This window comes from Bos javanicus, chromosome 24 (genome assembly GCF_032452875.1).
Source record: "Bos javanicus breed banteng chromosome 24, ARS-OSU_banteng_1.0, whole genome shotgun sequence".
Taxonomy (NCBI): Eukaryota; Metazoa; Chordata; class Mammalia; order Artiodactyla; family Bovidae; genus Bos; species Bos javanicus.
Window position 1 is genome coordinate 49,586,830 of NC_083891.1, and position 20,786 is coordinate 49,607,615.

At 45.5% G+C, this 20,786-nt stretch overlaps 1 protein-coding gene across 5 annotated transcripts in view; it reads right to left on the reverse strand.

Annotated features, from left to right (window-relative positions):
• The window catches only part of MYO5B (myosin VB), a 335,372-nt gene that overhangs the window by 143,740 nt on the left and 170,846 nt on the right, over positions 1–20,786 (reverse strand). The window lies entirely within an intron of this gene.

The window sequence follows — 20,786 nt, forward strand, 5'->3', positions numbered from 1 at the left end:
TACAGATTTGCTGCAAGGCTATATGAAACGATGTCTACATTTTGTATAAGGTGAGGGTATCGCAGTCCAGCCAAGATGAGCGACGTGCCAGCCTCTGCAACTGCGCACTTTCCCACCACTGCCACTGATGGTTCTCACTCTGCCGGAAATCACCTGCAACTTACACCCTTCTCCCGAAGCCTGACCCACGTCCAAAGTCTAACCCATCTCAGGCATCCCAGCAGGCAATTATTTCTCTACCTTCTAAAGTCTCACAGCATCTGCTTTGTGCTGCTTGTAAGGCAGTGTCCCATCTCACCTCACACTGATGTCAGGCCCTGCATGGTCATTTTACTTGCTGTGTGACTTTGGGTCACTTCTTTTCTTTGGACCTCTGTCTTTTCATCTTGTCAAATACACAGTTGCAGCTTGGGACTCCCCTAGTGATTTAATCTGTCTCTGACATTTGATGATTCCATGATCAAAATTGTAAGAGGGAGTATGGGTGGGGAAAAGCTCTCAGTTGCAATTTTCCATTACTTAGGGTTGGCTGTGGGGGAGATATTTATAAGTATGGAATTCTACCCGACGTCCTTCAAAAACACAACCGATGTATGGCTCCATCCGTTCAGCCCAATTACAGACATGACTTAGCCTACTACTTGGGCCTCCTTGCTTTTCAAGAAATCCTTTTCTCCTGAGCCAGGTGAGGTTCCCTTTACAGGCACACCTTGGAGATACTGCAGGTTCATTTCCAGACAACCACAATCAAGCCACTATCCCAATAAAGAGAATATTGCAATAAAGCAAGTCATGTGAATTTTTTGGTTTTCTGGTGGAGATAAGTTACATTTACTCTATAATGTAGTTTATTAAGGGGTTTCCCAGGTGGCTCAGGTAGTAAAGAGGAGGCCCAGAAGGTACATAAGAATATTATGCCTAAAAAAAAAAAAAAAAAAAAAGCACATACTTTAATTTAAAAACATTTTATTTTGAAAAAAAATGCTAAGCACTCTCTTGGCCTTTAGCCAGTTGCAGTCTTTTGGTTATTGGGGGTTTTACTGCTGACTGATCAGAGTGGTGGTTGCTTATGGTGGGGGTGGCTGTGGCAATTTCTTAAAATAAAACAACAATGAAGTTTGCTGCATGGATGGACTCTTCCTTTCACTTGAACACTTAGAATCCAATGTAGGGTTATCAACTGGCCCAATTTCAATATTGTGTCTCAGAAAACAGGAAGGTATGAGGAGGCGGGGAAAGATAGGGGAACAACTAGCTGGTTGAACAGTCAGAACATACAAGACATTTATCAGTTACGTTCACGCCCTTACATTGGTGTGGCTGGTAGCACCCATAACAGTAACAACATAACCTCAAATATCACTGATCACAGATCATCATCACAAATAGAAATAGTGTGAAAAAGTTTGAAATATTGCAAGAATTACCAAAATGTGACACAGAGACTTGGAGTAAATGCTGTGGGGAAAAAATGGAGCTGATAGACTTGCTTGGCACAGGGTTGAAACAAACCTTCAGTTTGTTTGTTTTTTAAAAAAGGCCTGTGAAGCACAATACATCGAAGGGCAGTAAAGTGAGTTCTGCCTATATTTAGAAAAACTAACCCACAGCCACGGCATTTCACACCCTGAAACACCAGCTGTGACTCAGGCCCAGGTTGCCTCCAGGAAGGCAGGAAACACCCCTGAAGGCCTGGGCATCAGGCAGGAGCACAGGACTCCCAGGTTGAGAACCAGCCGCTCTCCAGCTCTCACGCAAACACCAGCAACCAACAAGTCCACCTCCCATCCCCCGGGGCTCACACTGCATCCCCGTCTTGGACACCTGAGAGGCAAGACTTAATTGCTGCTCAACCTTCTGCTCTTCCAGTAAAAATTTCCCACCAAACCACTGCAGCACCTGGAGCTCCCCGAGCAAGGCCAGCCTCTTCTCCATCCCCATATCTGGGTGGGGGCCCCCTGGGCGGGGGGAAGTGGGGTGGGGAAAGGTGGATGTCAAGGCACCTGAGGTCCCCACTACAGAGCACTGATCGGCCAGGGAGGCACTGCAGGGACTTTGGGGACATCATGCTGAAGTGTGGTCTTGTTTGGGCTTTCTGCAGAGAAGAAACCATCATCCTTGGCCTCCCCACCAGCAACAGGCACAGAACCATCAGGAAGCACTGCTTCAGCTGTCTCCAACTGAGGGAAGCCCCAGAAGAGCTCCAGATACACCGCCTGGCTGTGACAATGAGGGCAGCATGCCCCTGGACGTGTGTGACATCAGTACCCTCGCCCTGGAACCCCTCTCTAATTGCCACCACGTGACCACATGCCAGTCGCTGAACTGAGAGCTCCTAGAGAACAGGCATTAGCTTTAACCTTGAACCTGCAGGATTCCTAGCGCCAAAGACTCTCCATCACTCCCTGTTCCCCCACCCAAGCCTTCTCCGTGTAAGGGGCACCAGCCTGCACTCGCCCACTTCATCCAGAAACCTGGGAGTCACTGTGGATTCCTCCCCTTCCCTCAAGCCAGTGTGTCTCACTGAATTCACCTCCCAAGACACTCTGCTCTGTTCTCTGGACCTGTGAGACCCAGCCATCATCTCTAACAAGCATACAATAACAGCTGTCTAACCCTTGCTGTCATCCTCCTGTAATATCAACACATCCTCCTTAGATGACCTTTTGCAGTGAATATGGGGTCAAACCTCACCCCCTGCTTTAAGCCGTCCAGTGGAACACCTCTGCCCTCTAAGATCCCAGCTCCGGAATCATGTTCAATACTCTCCATGAACCAGCATCTCTCTTTCCAGCTTTATCACATACCACGCTTCTCTTTGTTCACTCCGTTCAAGCCACATGGGGCTTTCTTTTTCCTTCCTACTTTATATCTGCTTGAAGCTATTTCAGTTCAAACTGATTTTCTCTTCTTTGATCTCACAACTCTTAGTGCCTGGTACTCAGAGTCTGCCTTACGGCCACTCACACATTACTACTTTTCATTGTAATTAATTACCACCACCAATTTACATTTAGCCACGCTATCCCTTGCTTCAGTCAGTTCAGTCGCTCAGTCGCAGACTCTTTGCGACCCCATGGACTGCAGCACGCCAGGCCTCCCTGTTCATCACCAACTCCCGAAGTTTACTCAAACTCATGTCCATAGAGTCAGTGATGCCATCCAGCCATCTCATCCTCTGTCGTCCCCTTCTCTTCCTGCCTTCAATCTTTCCCAGCATCAGGATCTTTTCAAATGAGTCAGCTCTTCACCTCAGGTGGCCAAAGATTTGGAGTTTCAGCTTCATCAGTCCTTCCCATGAATATTCAGGACTGACTTCCTTTAGGATGGACTGGTTGGATCTCCTTGCAGTCCAAGGGACTCTCAAGAGTCTTCTGTTTGGGACTCACAAGACTACTGGGTATCAGTCTTCTCATTTTAGAAAATCCATTTTAATAATATAAATATTAAGATGTCGCTGTGTTTTTATTTTGTCTTTGGGCCACGGCATCCAGGATCTTAGTTTCCCAATCAGGGATTTGAACCCAAGCTCTGTGCAGTAGAAGCTTGGAGTCTTAACCACTGGACTGCCAGGGAAGCCCCCCACTCTTCTCATTTTTAACAAGGATAAAAATGAAGTTTGGGAAGACCCAGGGATATTCCCAGAGTTCTCAGCTAGCAAGACACCAAATGCAAACTTGAACACAGACTTCCTTACCCTGGACAATTTCCCACTGGGGTGTTCTGTAACACCTCTACACCACCATTATAGCACCTTCGTGTATAACCAAGCACCATTGGTGAATCCCTCCAACAATTCGAGCCTTGAGACATTAGACAGGAATCAGGTGTCAGTGCTGGCTGGCACAGCACCACTTCCTCAGTTAAAACATCACTTCTTTTAGGGTGGTCAGAAGCCCCTGCCTGACCACCCTACCTTCCTAGCACTCAGCATACAGTTTACTAATATTTTCCTTATCTACTTAGCACTCCTTCTATCCTTGTCTTTCCCATTAGAACCTAGTTCCATGATGGCCAGTCTCAGATGCAGGGCTTGGATGAACTGGCCAGTGCCTGGTTTGTGTCATGATAGCAAGGGCTATCACGGATGGTGGTCTTCATAGACTGAGGCTACGGTGCCCCCTAGAGGTGTACAATTTACTGCCCACAAACCAAACTTCGTGGTTCCTGCCCTCAGTTCAGTCTCCGGAGCTCATCCATGGGAAGGTGGCTCCCTGCAGGGGCCCCAAGCTTCCAAGAGGTGCAGCTCTCTTTCCGTGGACTGGGCACTCCCTGAAAGGCAGGAAGAGGTGGGAAAAGACCTGCTAATGCCCCTGACACACAGTGGAGCTGCTAAACAGGAAGGAGGGAAGGCCCGGCCTGAGCCTCGCCCAGCCGGAAGGACGCCCTGTCTCTGAACACACATCATTAAGCCCCTCCATCATTCCCCACTCCAGTAACAAATCATCTGAAAATTTAGGTGTGTCAGTAGAATACAGTCTAGTCACTAATGGGATAATCAATCTATTGTTTCTTGCCTGTCTATGTCTGTCTAGTCTGTAATTACATTTTCAACACCATCATCACAGTGCAGACCATCTACTATGGTTAAAAAAGAAAAAAAGATTTGCACCAGACAATGGGGATACAAAGAATTTTTAATCAAGAATTTCCGTCCAACACAGACATTTGTGTCAGTACCATGGACAGAGTTAATAACTGGGAGACATGCAAGGAAGACAATTAAAATGAATCTTAGCAGCATGCCAGCTAAAAAAAAAATTGATAGTACTATATATGGTATGATATTTTCTTTAAAACTCAACAATAAAAAAGAAATATGATGCCTAGGGATACAAACACAATTATATTAACACAAAATAATCTCAAAACCCCATTAGAGTGGGAAAGTCAGGAAAAGTCAAGTAGAGGGCAGAGTCACCTTGGGAGAAAAAAAAACCAGGTTCTATGGGAAGGGAAAAGTAAGGTTTGGGGACAGAGATAAGCTAGGATGGAGATAAAGTTAGGTAAAGCTATAGTTTTTCCAGAAATCATGTATGGATGTGAGAGTTGGGCCATAAAGAAGGTTGAGTGCTGAAGAATTGATGCTTTTGAATTATGGTGTTGGAGAAGACTCTTGAGAATCCCTTGGACAGGAAGAAGATCAAACCAGTCAATCCTAAAGGAAAGCAACCCTGAATAATCATTGGAAGGCCTAATGCTGAAGGTGAAGCTCTAATACTTTGGCTGCCTGATGTGAAGAGCTGAATCATTGGAAAAGATCCTGATGCTGGGAAAGATTGAGGGTAAAGGGAGAAGGGGGCAGCAGAAGGTGAGATGGTTATATAGCATCACCAACTCAATGGACATGAATTTGAGCAAATTCTTGGAGATAGTGGAGAATAGGGGAGCCTGGGATGCTGCAGTCCATGGGGTTGCAAAGAGTTGGACATGACTTAGCGACAGAACAGTCAGTTAGGTAAAAAAGGTACAGAAACTTAGAGTGAGGCCATTTGGGGCTCTAAACAGAGCCTCACAGTTACAGTGAGTCTAAAGTTAAAGATTTTCTCCCAAGGTTGGGGCATGAGAAAGAACGGTTCTGCTGTGAGAAGGGGCTGGGCCAGAAAGTGCCAAGTCAGGGATCCCATAAACCCAGCCAACAAGAAAGCCAGGCTCAACGTGGGAATGAGGAGATATGTCCTGGGCAGCTAGAGAGAGGGTGCCTATGTCTGGGGCCCTCCATGCTCGGGACCCAGACAGGCTCAGGGTGTGGGGCAGGCACAGCAGCATCCCTGAGCATCTCTGCCATCAGGGACCAGTGACCTACCTGCCACACCTTCCCCTCTCCCAGGCAGGGCTGTGTGCTCACAGTCTAGAAATCAAGTCAATAGGGAAGGCAGCCATAAATATTCATGGAAAACTGCTTAATTGGTAGTTAGCAGTCAGAGTCCTAAGTGCCCAGTCAATAAGATGAAATTGAACCTTCTGACAACGCGGGGGCTAAGTACTTAGTGCATTTCATATCCAAGTATCATTTTTCCACTTTAGTCTCACAGTGGCCCTCTGGGTGCTAAGTTCTATTTATAAACCTCCTAGGTGTAGTGTGATACAAGTAGCCGTGAAATGAATCCGTCTCCTTCCACTTACTTGCTGTTCCCAGGAGAGGCTGCCTCCTCTCACATGTGAAAGGATCACAGAAAGAACCTCTGGGAACTCAGTCAAGCCCACCCCTCACTGGAAGATAAGCAGGGCAGAGTGAGACAGAAACAGAGTGGGGGTCTCCTCGGTGTGGATGGAGATGTCCCAGCATCTCTGCTCTTAAACTGGAAAGGCTGGAAGATGAGCCGTAAGACCTCCTGCTATTCCTGAACTCTGATTCCAGATCCAGGTTACAGTTGAGCTGTGCAGAATATTAATAAATAGCTCACATCAACTGCAGGTACCTGCTAATCTTGAAAATACCCCTGAAAATTCAGAAATCTGTGGGTTTAGTTAGCTTATTAAGAAGCAGAGACATTACTTTGCCAACAAAGGTCCATCTAGTCAAAGCTATGGTTTTCCCAGTAGCCATGTATGGAGGTGAGAGTTGGGCTATAAAAAAAGCTGAGCGCCAAAGAACTGATGCTTTTGAACTGTGGTGTTGGAAAAGACTCTTGAGAGTCCCTTGGACTGCAAGGAGATCAAACCAATCCATCCTAAAGGAAATTAGTCCTGAATATTCATTGGAAGGACTGATGCTGAAGCTGAAGCTCCAATACTTTGATCACCTAATACGAAGAACTGACTCATTTGAAAAGACCCAGATGCTGGGAAAGATGGAAGGCAGGAGGAGAAGGGGACGACAGAGGATGAGATGGCTGGATGGCATCACTGACTCAATGGATATGAGTTTGAGTAAACCCCAGGAGTTGGGATGGATAGGGAGGCCTGGTGTGCTGCGGTCCATGGGGTCACAAAGAGTCGGACACGACTGAGCGACTGAACTGAACTGAGCAACAGAGGCAAGTGTTTCCTGTGGTTTTATATTTAACAGAATTATTTGGTCGTTATCTTGTGCTGTGCCATGCTTAGTCGCTCAGTCATGTCCAACTCTTTGCGACCCCATGGACTGTAGCCCACCAGGCTCCTCTGTCCATGGGATTCTCCAGGCAAGAATACTGGACTGGATTGCCATGCCCTCTTCCAGGGGATCTTCCCAAACAAGGTATCGAACTCAGGTCTCCCATATTGCAGGCAGGTTCTTTACCGTCTGAGCCACCAGGAAAGCCCAGTGTTATCTTAGTTGGGGGTAAACTATGATGTACACTTATTTGTACCCTACAGGGTGTGTGTGTGTGTTAGTCACCCAGTCGTGGCTGACTCTTTGCAACCCCATGGACGGTAGCCCACCAGGCTCCTCTGCCTATGGGATTATCTGGGCAAGATTACCTGCAGTACCAAATAAACACTTCTGAAGCTCTCTTTCACTTGGTGCTGGAAATTACTTTACAGAAAAGGAACACATCCAGGTAATATTCAGGTAAAAAGGCTTCTCGTGGATCAGCAGTCTAGCTCGGTAGTATCTGAAGCCAGGTGCATCTGAGCACCTCGGTCTAAAGCCCATCCTCTTTCTCTGCACTGCACTCTCTCTGCCAGGTTACCAGGAGATACAAGGTCTTCTTCGATTTCTCTTCTAGATCCAGCCTCATCCATTCACCTTTTAAATTTAGCAGAACCCTGCACGTCAATTTCAGCATCTCCTCTCACCTCTCCAGGTTGCCTCTAACATGATCTCATCTTACCTCCTCACTACAAACACCACCCCAAAGCTGTCCACTCTCAGATTTACACCCCAACCCAGATCTCTCCCAAAGCCAAGCACATATGCGCAGCGACAGTGACACACAGAGGCTGCACAGCTCTCCCCTCAAAGCCTCCACACCCAGAACCAAGCTCCCCAGCCCCCCTCCAGTCTGCTCCTCATCCTAACTCCTCAAGTGCATGGCTTGGTGCCCCGCACAGCAATGAGACGGGGACTTGGGAAGGGCCTTTGACTCTTTTCTGTTCCTTACACCACCAGGCAGAGTTGACTGTACTGCCTCGATCCTCTTTTTAATCCATCCCCTAAGTCCTGTCCCTCATCCTTTCTCTCCTGGTGCTTTCACAGTATCGTAACCGGTCCTCCTCTGCCTTTGTCAGCCCCTACTCAATCCATTCTCCTCATTGCCACTGGAAAGATATTTCCAAAACACTCATTTGAACATATGTAAGTCAGACATGAATTCGAACCCTGGGTTGTAAAGATCCCCGGGAGGAGGGCATGGCAACCCATTCCAGTACTCTTGCCTGGAGAATTCCACAGACAGAGGAGCCCAGCGGGCAACAGTCCGTGGGGTCGCGAAGGGTCAGACACAGCTGAGCAAGCACGCACGTGGGTCCCACGAGCACCTCTCATGAGACACTGGGGCCTGCATCTGCATCAGCACCTGCAGCATCCCAGGCCCTTCATGATTTATCCCACGAGGCCATTCCAGGCAGAGGCGCCAGGCTGTGCAAAGGGCAAAAGAGAGAAATGGTGTTCCAGGAAGAGGGTGAAGTTTAGGGCACTCCCACCCCAACAGGCAAGTCGTGGCCTCTGGCAACGACTGAACTACAAAGAACCATAACTTGTTCAGCCCTGGCTGCACATGTGGAGCTCAGGAAACTCCCCCGATGGATTCCACAACCATCACCTGGATCACAGCCTCTGGGGGTAGAGCCCAGATATTTGTTTTGTTTTGTTTTAATTCCACAAGGATTCTGATGTTCTGCTACATTAGTTCTGCTAGGATTAAGAACCACTGCTCAACAGCTTCATTAAATGGGTCATGATATAAATATATTCAGGTACTTGTAGACATTCAAATACCTTGTAACTTATTCATGGTTGCTATTAGCCTAATATCGTGTAACACTGACCTTAAAACAAAGACTAACTTTACGAGGCTAAACAGTTCGTAACATGTGAGTTTTTTAACCGTTCTTCTTGTCTGTAAACTATAGGAGCCTTTACATTTAAGTCTAAGTTCCAGTTAATGGTTTTTTACAAATCACTTAGAAATCGAAGTAGAGCATCCTTGTTGACTAGACTTACGTGACTGATACCCCCCAGTGGCAGCAACAGTGCAGGCCGGTCAGCACTGGAGTCAGAAGCGCGCGGAGGCACGAGCACCACAGAGCGCGCTGCGGCCGGCCAGTGCCTGTGAGCGGGGGAGAATCGGCAGCTTCGCTCTGTCTCCAGTGTTCTGCACCTGGGATCTACAAATTCCCAACACGCTCACGAATAGAATTCAGGGGCACCCATGAACTTAGATGGAATAAAAAGCACGGCTCTATTCAGTTTTACTAAATTCTAACAATTTTAACATTTCCGCCAATTAAGAACATAGCCAAATGTGAAACCTAAAAAAGTTACACAAATGAACTTATTTATAAAACAGACACACAGACACAGAAGACAAACTTATGATTACCAAAGGGGCAAGTGGGGAGGGATACACACTGGATTAACAGACACACACTGCTGTATATAATATAAACAACAAGGTCCTATTGTATGGCACAGAGAATTATATTCAGTATCTTGCAATAACCTATAATGGCAAAGAATCAGAAAATATATATATAACGAGATCACTTTGCTATATACCAGAAACTAACACAACACTGTAAATCAGCTATGTTAGTCACTCAGTCACGTTCAGCTCTTTGCAACCCCATGGACTGTAGCTTCTGTCCATGGAATTATCCAGGCACGAATACTGGAGTGGGTTGCCATTCCCTTCTCCAGGGGATCTTCCCAATCCAGGGATTGAAACTGGATCTCTTGCATTGCAGGCAGATCCTTTATCATCTGAGCCATCAGGGAAGCCCCAAATCAACTATACTTCAATTTAAAAAATAAACAAAAAAGAATAGTCAAAAACAGGGAGCAGAATTAGCAGGACCTGTGACTTTGACACCATATTATATTACAGTTGCTGCAGATATCATTAAATATTTACACTCATCACTACTTCAAAATTATGGTTATTATTAGATCTGCCACTAATGCATTAACGATACCTTATATTTACTTTATCACAAACTCCTAAAATAATTTGATAAGTTCAGTAAAATCAGTCCTTTGCAATTGTACATATTATATTTGATACATTTAAATGTTTCAAATGGAACAAAAATGGTTAAGAGTCACTCATTCCCTTTTAAAAATGTTTTTCTTTTCCAGATTGCAAAATCATGCCTCTTTGCACAGCATTAATGACAATGACTTTCAAGGAAACCATGCCCATGTTTCATCAGTCCTGCTGCATTTTCAAGGGCCAATAAGAAACATCACTAAGTGTGCTGGTAGAGGTGGGAGGTAGATTTCAGAGACTCCTAGGATAGGGGGGCAAGTTTCTCTCCCCTGGAATACATTGTAGCACAAGTTGGTATATAACCTTTCAGGCCTTAAAGCTCACAGAAGACTAAATGACACTCTCACAGCATCTGCATCTCATTGCCCTGAACAGTCCAACATTGCAGGGCAAGGATTTTGAGATGTACTTTCTAGTAAGTTCCTGGGTGATACTGATGCTGCTGGTCTGGGCACCCAGCATCATCATCCCTTGGCAGGTTTGAAAGTTCATGATTCTCTCATGTGGCCATGAAATTATACAGCACCTGGGCCTAAGGCTGACTCTGCTTTAGTTGTTCTGGGGAGTCTATTCTAGAGGGGAAAAAGCTGGCTCAAAAGACAGTGTCTGAGGATCCATCTTGCCCCTCCAACTGCTACAAAGGCTCTCACAGGTCCCCACTGGAGAGGCTCTCACAGGGTTTAGCTTCTTCTGTAGCCTTCCTCTCCTAAATGCAACCATCCCAGCCTACTGGCCCAGAAACCATCCAGCCTTTCACGTATGAGACACTCAGGATCGAGTGGAGGTGGAAAAGCGCTGGGCTATGTTAGCAGCTGACAGGCCCCCAGGGCAGGCTAAGGACATGCCAGAGGCTGGTGCCCAGAGGCTTCAACAGTTCACAATGAATGAACACGCTCTAAGTGAAAAAAGAGAATACATGCAAAAGAGAGTCTGGCTACGGGAAGGCACTACTAACTGCAGTCATTTGTGTCCGCTACTTAATATTTATGCCTAAATTATCATGGAGCATAATGATTATGAACATCATTAAACATATTAGGCTAATTCTGCTGTGAGCTTTACTCAGTTATAAAAAGCAAGGCTCTACCTTCACAGTGTTTTCCCTACACAGCTTAAAAAAATTAGACCACTGAGGGCACAAGCTTGGACATCCAGCCTAGCACCCTTTCTATGATGCAAGGGCCCTTCAAATACATCATGTGTTCAAGCACATGAGAGGTCACTTCATAAGACAATCTGCTTCAGACTGAAGGCATTCAAGCAGAGACAGAACTGACCTCACAGCTTAGTAGATAATGTTGGAATTATCTACATGGAACTGCTGGGCTTAGAGCAGACGCACCTGAATGGTAGCTCTGGTTATTTATCAGTAGCACACTCATTCATGGGTTTCTTTAGTACAACATCCCAAGTCTGTGGGTCCTGGAATACCCAGTGGGTCTCTAACCACTTCTGAGTCCTCTAAAGAAAGACTCACTTTAATGGGCTGAAAGATCTAATAATGGAAAGCAAGTCAATAATTCATTATGCTGTCAGGAAAACTCGTCACTCTCAGAAATATCCCTAACAAAAGTAAAATTGAGAAAGGCTTCTCCCTTCTCTCAGCCCACACTTTTGATATATTCTTAGATCTGTCTCATCTGGGAAATGCTACCTCAGGTCTGAATGTGCCAGCACCATTCCTCTGAGCTCAGCCAAGGCATCTTCCCCACCTGCATCCACTCCTTGAGCTGTTAAGATGGCAGATGAAACCATTTTAATAAATGAACCGACTACAGCGGGCCCTTCAGCAACAGGTGTGAACTGCATGGGAACACAGACACACTGATTTTTTTTTCAGTAGTAAATACTACAGTACTGCCCAACTCGTGGCAGGTTAAACGGGAGCGCCCACGGACGGCAGGGCCAACTCTAGGTTAAATGTGGATTTCATCCGTGCAGAAAGTTGGCGCCCCTAAACCCCACGTTGTTCAAGAGTCAACTGTACACTTATATCAAGTTCTGAACTTCTGCAATAGCACCTTCAGGCCCCAAATCGACTACCTTCTGGAGAGGATCACAGAACCTGCAGTTACAGTGCTGGGTGAGAGAGTAACCGAGATCTTGACAGATAGTTCCTACTGATTACTCACCTCCCTGCCCTCTCTCAAGGCCTTTTTATATCGCACAAATGTAAGTGCCCAAGAGTTACCCAAACAGAAAACCTAGGTAACAGGGATGATCAAAGTTCACAGCAGTCAACATCAACTCCACTCTACAACACGATCACATCTACAACTTCAGTTTACCCTCCTGCTGACCACGGAGGCAGGTTAGGCAACACTCTTTCACTCCCCTTCCAGGCCCAATAACCTGTACAAAGTGGAAGAAAGTACCTTATCCAAAGCCAAGGTTTCCTTGAAAAAGTCCCATATGGCTCCATCCCCCTCCTCAGTCAAGCCCAGCCAAGGGTGTGGCACTCAACACTCCCCAGAGGTTACAGCCTACATGCCATCTGATAGGGTGGTGGGTCAATGTGGGCAAGAACCCAAGAATTACAGTTCAACTTCCAAATCAGGAATCTTTAAGCCCAACTAGAGCGTAAATGGCAACCCACTCCAGTGTTCTTGCCTGGAGAATCCCAGGGACGGGGGAGCCTGGTGGGCTGCCATCTATGGGGTCGCACAGGGTCGGACACGACTGAAGCAACTTAGCAGCAGCAGCAGCAGAGTGTCTACAAACCTCTCAGCAGTCAAAAGGGGAGGGAAAAAAAACCATGATGATGGGAAAGGGGACTCAGCTGTCCACCAGTCAGGTGGCAATTCTTTACTACATACCTGCATGGGGTCCCATTTTGAGCTTTCCAAGTAAGTACATGAAAACAGCTCCCTTGAGGAGCTGCCACTCCGAGGGACACCCAGCACACTTAGAACAAAAGACAGCATTGTGCTGCAAAGTACAGAAGAGAACGCCAACGGTCTAAGATCCAAGGGGGCCGAGACTCGAGAGCAAGACCCCTGAAGAATCTTGTTAGATGTCAATGTCGACTGCCTTGAGGTTCGTCTTTACCAAGAGCTGGAAGTTTTCAGCGACGGAAGAGAAGCTCAGAATTAGGAATTAGCTGTGCAGTGGCTTCACGGGATGGCGACTTAGTAAAGTTTCCCCTTGTCTTTTCTTGAAGGATAAGTTGGGGGGAGAGGGGGCAGTTCAGAGTTTATGTAAAAACCTTTGTTGGGGGAAAAAGAATCCTATGTTAAAATAAACTTCCTTTTGTATCAAAAATTCGACAATGTCTCCCTACAAACAGAAGGAGTGTTTTAATGCAGCTAATTGACTTTGGGAAGATTTTGAGTTCTGAATATTCACAGGCTTTTAGGGGCTAGGTAATTTAATTAAAGCAATCCTCAAATACTCCCAGGACGAGAATTTGCTTGCTTTTCAAATCGTTAAAAAAAAGAAAAGAAAAATACATTCTAGGCTTTCCTTTAATAAAGCTTAAATGCTGCGATCTGGCTGTTTTTAGTAATGGTTGTGAAAAAGTCCCTTGTCAGTTGCAAAAATCCCAAATGGTGAAGTCTTTTAGTGTTATTTTTAGTGTCATTTATCAAGATCCACAGGAGTTTTAAATGGTAAGTTACAGACACTACTGGAGCAGAAGGTGTGCTCAGGGAGAGGGAAGCCCAGCTTCCTGGAAGTAAGTTAGCAGCTATCTGTGAGGACCCAGGAAGCACATGTATCACCTCATCTACTGGAGCACTCCTCCCTACACCTTCACTGTGAGTGAGCGCCACCCGTGGAAGGAGGTGCTCCCGTTGGAAGCAACACGTTTTCCTTCTCTGATCTGAGTGCCAAGATTGTACTCCACCCCATATTCATAAAACGCTGACCTGGAGCATCCTAACATTCTTGCTGATACCACGGTCCCCTCCGAGGCCTGGAAGTACTACAAAGCTCCAAGACTGGGAGGCTTACTTGGCCAACCTGCTGAGCAACCACAGCCTGGTGCATTTTGCTGAGTCATGTTCAGGCTTCTTGACTCGTGGAAAAGGGACACAGGGAAAGGGCCAAAGATGAGAGGTGTCAGGCAGTGGGCAAGGCCTTCAGAACCCAGGAAAGCAAGTTCAGAGAGCCGACAACCTTGAGTTTGAGATGGGCCCTCCCACCCAGCTGCTCAAATGTTTCCTCTTTAATCCTCTTCTCTTCTGGCTTCATTTCTTTGCTGTGCCTGACTCTCAGGATCTAGTCCTATATGAACCCAAGACCTAAATGTTTTCTTGTTAAACCCTTGTTTATACTTAATGAAGCTTAAATTTATAAATCTGGCTTACAACTTGGAGAAACCCTCTTTTAAATAAAAAGATGTATATGCATATTGGTTAGCATGTATGGTACTGAATTCTTCTCCAGATGGTGTATACCTACTGAACTACAAACAAATGTTTTTGGACAGGATTCTTCACAACATAGTATTATTCACAGTTATCTCCCTGTTCTCATCCCACATGTCTCAACCTCATTTATCAAGTCTAGTATGATGATATCAAGTGTTCCTATTTAAGAAATGTAGTTCCTGCTCACCTTTTCTGTAAAATAGCATCTCTACATCTGCTTTCTGCCTTTTATTAATTTTTTTGGGGGGGTGGGTAACAGCTTTACTGAGATATAATTCAAATATCATATGGTTCACCCATTTAAACTGTATAAATTCAATGATTTTTAGTATGTTCACAGAATTGTGCAACCATCACCAAAATCAACTTGATAACTTTGTCATCACTACAAAAAGCAGCTCTGTCCATTCCCAGTGACTTCCCATCAGTCCCCCTGACCCCAGGCATTCACTAGTCCACTCTCTGCCTCTCCCTATTATGAACTTTCATATGAAGGGAACCATGATCTTCTGACTGATTTCTTTCATTTAGTATAATGTTTTCAAAGTTTATCCATGTTGTTGCATGTGTCAATTCTTCACTCCTAATTTTTAAGGCCAAACAACATTCTGTTGTATGGATATACCAATTTTTTCCTTTTTCAGTTGGAGGACATTTGGGTTGTTGCCACTTTGGGGGGCATTATAGATAAACAGAAAGATTCATATACAGTGTTTAGTGAAACATGCTTAAATTTTTCTTGGTTATAATAGTAGTTTTGCATATTTGAAGGATACTTTGCATACTTGAAAGTATGCATAGCTTTGCATACTTGAAGGATAGGCACTGAAAATCCCCTTCATTTTGAGCTCATCAAAATCTACTTGTTGTGTCAAAAGGTGAGAGCAATCGCTTCTCGGCCTTTTGGCTAAGATTAAGTGTAAAAGGTGAGACAGCATACTATTCAGGAACAATTCTAATCTCTTCAGTCCCTAATAAGTTATTTTTGGTGCCCTTTTTAATCAGCTAAGATGGATTAATTAAATTCCTTAATTCTGAGGTATTTTACCTGACAAATAAAACAGTACACCTTTTCTGTCAAGTATTTATCAACTGCTAAAAAAAAAAAAAAAACCAAAACTGACTATAGACTGATTTGACTTTCCTAACTCCTAAAACATACCACAATGTTAAATTTTCAATTTTGGAAAATTCAAGCATCTCTTAACATAGGATCTGATCTGGGAATTTCAATATGACTCTTCAGGTAGTTCTTTTGTTTCTGTTTTTATCATCCAACCTCAAATATGAGTTCAAATGGGGTGCTTTTAGAGTGGTTTGCCCCACTTCAGTCACTCATATCCTTTTGTTTGATGATACTTCTCCCCGTTTTAGTCTACTTTCCTTACGCCATGAAAAACTTTACATTTGCATGAAGCATGTTCCTTTAAAAGATACATTGATTGAAAACTTATATCCATGCAAAAACCTGCAAACAGCTGTTTCCAGCAGCTTTATTCATAATTGCCCAAACCTGGAAGCAACTAAGATGCTCTTCAGCAGGTGAATGGATAAACTGTAGCATATCCAGAAAATGGAATATTAATCAGTGCTAAAAAGAAATGAGATATGAAGCCACGAAAAGACATGGAGGAAAATTAAATGCATATTACTCAACTAAAGAAGCCAATCTGAAAAGGCTTCATACTGTACAATTCCAACTACATGACATTCTAGAAAAGATAAAACTATGGAGACTGTCAAAAGATCAGTGGTCGATAGGGGTGGTGGAGGATGAATAGGTGAAGCAGAGAGGACTTTTTATTAGGACAGTGAGAATATTCCACATGACACCATAATGATGGATACACGTCACTGCACATTTGTTCAAACCCACAAGAGTACACAACACCAAGAATGACACCAAGTGTGAACCCTAAGGAAACTACAGGCTTTACACAGTTATGATGAGTCGATGTAGGTTCATCGGTTGTAACAAATGGACCGCTCCGGCGGCGGATGTGGATAATGAGGGCGGCTATACGTGTACGGAGGCAGAGGCTATACGGTAAATCTCTGCACCTTCCTTTCAATCTTGTTGTGAACCCGAAACTGTTCCTAAAGTGTCTTAAAAATGAAAGATGTTAATGTTTTAATTTCTTAGGTTTTTCATTCTGTGTACAGTTTAAAACATTTCTTTGAGGCCATGTGTTTGAGAAAAGCCTCACATTCATCATGAAAGGTCAAATCTGATGATCATCTTGGTCAAGCAAGAGAAGCATGGGGCGTGAGGTCATTCTCAGTTCATATCAACACACATACACGCACGCACGCACGCACGCAGGAAGATCTGTGGGTCTGACTATGGCCCGGGGAGCTGGCCCTTCCGCTGAAGGCTAAAAGGAGCACTGGCCTTGGGGTCTAGTACCCTGGGGCCCAGCACAAATTCAGGACAGGGCCTAGCCAGTCTCCTCGACACTCCATTACGTCTTCTGTAAAGTAAACAGGTTAGACAGAAAAATATCTAAGCACGCTTGCAGCTGTCAAAGTCTGATTCTCTCTCTACCCCACCTGTGACAAGTGCAAGGGGACCTGGGGGAGAGACTATAGCCACCGACCAAGCAGAGGTTCAGACCCACTGCGTCTCCAGCACCACACTCCTGCTCACCAAGGGCACCTCCCGCAGGCTCCTTGGAAACGCTGCAGTGCCATCACCGCCCCCTTAGCATCTGTCCCTCCAGAGGTTCAGTCACCTCATCTGGCAGCTCACCCACCTTTGCACCGACTGTGCATCAGTGAGTTCACAGCACACACAGCAGGTTCAGGTTCAAGCTTTCTTTCCCCCGAGTACATGTGACTTATTCCTATCTGGGGATTCCCTGGGCACATCTCCATTATGAGAGACATTAAAGTCCACATGTGATTCATCCAACATATCAGTACCTACCATATGATAAAATAACAGGAATTGAGAGGAAAAAGCCTGGAACAGTTCAACTTCCTGACACCAAGTCTATCAATCTTCCTGCAGCATCAGCACCCAGCTTTTCTCTGCCTTTTCTCCAACAACTGGAGAATCCTACTTTCTTGGAGGTAAATGTCAGCATCTTGGCTCTGGATCCCACCCCCATGTCTTCCAATATTCACTGGAAGGACTGATGCTGATACTAGCTGAAGCTCTTAATACTTTGGCCACCTGATGCAAAGAGCCAACTCACTGGAAAAGACCCTGATGCTGGGAAAGATTGAGGGCAGGAGGAGAAGGGGGTGAAAGAGGACAAGATGGTTGGATGGCTTCATCAACTCAAAGGACATGAGTTTGAGTAAACTCTGGGAGACACAAAGGGCAGGGAAGCCTGGCATGCTGTAGTCCATGTGGTTGCAAAGAGCTGGATGTGATTAAGCAACTGAACAACCACCACCACCACCTTTTCAGAGCTAATTTCAGCGTCTTGGCCCTGGATCTCACCAAAGCTGGTCGTGTCAGGGATTCTCTACCAGTTATCCCCTTTCTCTGTCTCCCCAGCTAGTTCCTTCCCACCAGCATTTTAACATTCTGAAACCATTAACATGGAAGCAACATGCGCAAACACTTCTTCCTCCCCTGGAGCACAGGGGGTGGACTTGGGAGGTAAAAAAGAAACACAGGCAAGACTGAGGCCCCTTCAGAGGCCGCAGCAGTAACCCAAGTGGAAGGTGAGACCCTCAACTCAGCCACGGTGGCAGAAATTGAAGACGTTAGACCCGAGCTGTATTTGAAAGTTGTGACACACAGGACATCTTCTCTTTCAGATAACACATGTATTTTAATGGTTTTTCGGTCATAGCTGAGAAATAGGGTAACACTTTAAATAAAGTGATATGCCAAGGAGACAGATATTTTTATGCAGGAGAATCTTTGGTCAGCCATCTAGTTAATATTAAATAGTTACTCATCTACTCTGAGAATTTAAAGGGCTGCAGACATCTCCAGGGCAGACATTTTGGTACCCAGAGCATTCTTTAGGTTCACCCAGAAGTTGCCCACATACACAGAGATGGGGTATGTCAAATGTGCAGAGAAATGATAAGAACAGGGGAAAAGCAAAGACAGTATTTGCTTGACACCCACTGTGGGCTCTGCACTCTAGAATACGTATATGAGCGTCCACCAAGGATGAATTATCTCCTGTTCTGTGGTCATCCACAGAGAAGAGTCAGGCGTCCAACAAGGCAGCTCACACAGCCTCCGAGCAGACACCGTCACGCAGCAGCCATGAAAACTTCCCATCGGATAGAGCAAATTCATTAGTGCAAGCCCAGCCCCGCTGCGGGAATTCTGCTACAAATTCAGGTTCTCCAGATTCATCCAGACACACAGAAGGGGACAAAACAGCAGGAGCCTTGGAGCAGCAGTAGCAGAAGGAATTCCAGCACCGGTTCTGCCTCTCACGAGCTTGGTGCCTTTGGTCAAGCCCCTCAGAGCCTCGGGTCTCAACAGCCTACCTTTCCATGCTCCTTGAGTTTCAGAGGGGAGCCATGAAGTAAGGGAGACAAAAGACACCTGAAAACTAAGGGCAGTATAAACATGAGTGCTACAACGGATGTTAAAGATCACGTTGAGCATTTTGGGGCAAAGCAATGGAAGGCAGGAGGGAGGCAATTCTTGGATGCACAGGACTGCCATTGCAGGCCGCTCCTGGTTCCTAAGGCACACCTGGTCAAGGTGGTAACACCATCAGTGCACTGCCCGCTCAGTGGAGGACTCCAAACTCCCACCCCATTTGTGCCTAACAAGACTCTTACCTACATTTCCAACTGCCCCCAAGAAGGCGGCACAAACCCCATCACCTTTAAGGGGTGATCATCACCTCCTTTAGGTTCTTCTTCCTCCACCAGATCTCCAAATGCCCAGTTTCCTTGGGGTTAGATTTTGGGAACTTGTCTCAACAGTCTCTCCCAGGATGACATCATCCATTCCCAAGGCTTTAAGCTCCACCTACAGGCCAAGACCTCTCTCAATTCTGTCATAGACTCAACCACTAGATAGCTTTATTTGGATATCAGGGGTTGGGGATCATGAATGAGACAACTCCCAAATAAAAAGTGCCTCCTATACCCTTCCTCCATCTTTCTGGTCTCAGCAGGTATAACTTCTATCTACCCGGTTTCCCAAGCTGGAAACCCAGGAAATGTCTTTTCCAGGAACCCAGGAGACCAGAGTGGCCAAGAGCATGGCGTTGGAAATTAGGGGGCCCAGGGTCCCATCATCCCTGCTAACTGCCAGCTACGTGCCTTAGGCAAGATGCATGACTTCGGTGGTTACACTGACAAACCTATAAAATTGAGTTAGTGCCTCATAACAATAAAGTACTGCTCATACCTCATTTATGATCTTAAGGAACATTCTATGTTATCATGCACATCAACAAAGTACGGAGAGAGTTCTGAGACATGCTAACGTACTTTCCTTTTACATTTGCTTTACATAGCTTTCTCTTGCCTCAAATCAAGGCATTCATTTGTATCCAAATGATTAGATTGTTATAACAGGAAGGCAAAGACAAAGCGTTTCCTGGTGGCTCAGATGGTAAAGAATCCACCTGCAATGCGGGAGACCTGGGTTCAATCCGTGTTGGAAGGATCCCCTGGAGAAGGGAATGACAACCCAGTCCAGTACGCTTGCCTGAAGAATTCCATGGACAGAGGAGCCTGGCAGGCTACAGTCATGGGGTCGCAAACAGTCGGACACGACTGAGACTAACACATAGTGAAGACACAGGAAAAGTGTCAAAGTTCACCTTCCGACTGTCAGAACGTGACTTTTCAGTACCTAACATGGCAATTGTCTGGTACTGTGAAAATTCATTAAAAGTCTGTTAAATTCCCACTCTTGAAATCAAGAGCCAGGCTTAGGGGAAGGTGAACATTGGTTTCACTGTTGAGTCATAGACAAAGAGAACTCGGGTTGTGAAGTAAGGGGAACTGGGAGAGGCTTCTGGTAACCTCTATGCTTAAATGGACACTGCCACTTAGCAATGTGATCTGGACAGGGTCTACAACCATGGCGGGTCCACAACAGACCTCACAGTGGTTGGTACCAACCTGTGATCACCATCCAGAACCACGGTGTGGATGGGAAGCACTGGACGATTTTGGTGACTCATTAGCAATCATCACAGCAAGGAACTATTAGTAAGCTGCCATTAATGCAGCACCTAAGTATTTATGCCCCAGGATAGCAGGAGATGGCCACCGACTTCTTCTCCGGTCAGGCTAGCTCTGCACGCTTAGCTTAATTACAGATGCCACATTTCATGAG